Raw genomic sequence first — 866 nt, forward strand, 5'->3', positions numbered from 1 at the left:
TTAATAACACTTAGCACTTATGTGGCTCTTTACATGTATTAGTAGCACACACTGTGAGGAAGGTAAATATCTATGTCCTCTTCTTACATAAGGGTAAAGAAACTCAGTTGTCTTGCCCAAGGTTATATAGGAAGACTGTGTCAGAACTAGAATTAGAATGCATCTCTCCTGATGCTCAATCTAATCCTTAATCTACTAGACCACAGTGCCCCCTGGACAAATATCATATACCCTCTCCCTGTTACAGCCACTAAAGCTTCCCAAAACTGGCCAAACTACACTCGACTTTCAGTATGTGCTAGCATGGATGAGTATGTCATGCTGTATGGTAGCTGTCATAACGCAATATGTAGGATTAGCTCTGCTACATTTCTGCTATGTGACCTTGGGCAAGTGTCTTCATCTCTCCCTGTTTCTCATCCGCTCCACTATCCATTTTGTCTGCTTACATTAGATTACATGCTTACATGTCTGCTTTGGGGCAGGGATTGTCTCTCACTATAGGTTTGTACAATGCCTCACTCAGTGGGGCTCTGACCTCTGTTGTGGCCTCTAGACTTATGGTAATAAAAGAATAAGATGTCTGAACCCACAGAACTATAATTTATCATATAAATGACTTAAATTGTGGCCCCTTCAAATATATTGATTAATCCATTATTTTCAACATGGGCATATCTGAGCTCAGTATAGAGGCCCAGAGTATGAACATAAGCAGAAAATTGCTCCTATCAAATCAAGCTGAATTAAAATCTGAAACTGCAAATGTTTGACTAGAACAGAACTTTGGTTACTGCACAGGGGTTAATTTTCAACAAATTCGGATTCAGAACAAAGTCTCTTTTTTGAAGGGACATTATTAACCA

The sequence above is a fragment of the Lepidochelys kempii genome, chromosome 1 (genome assembly GCF_965140285.1).
Source record: "Lepidochelys kempii isolate rLepKem1 chromosome 1, rLepKem1.hap1, whole genome shotgun sequence".
Classification (NCBI taxonomy): Eukaryota; Metazoa; Chordata; order Testudines; family Cheloniidae; genus Lepidochelys; species Lepidochelys kempii.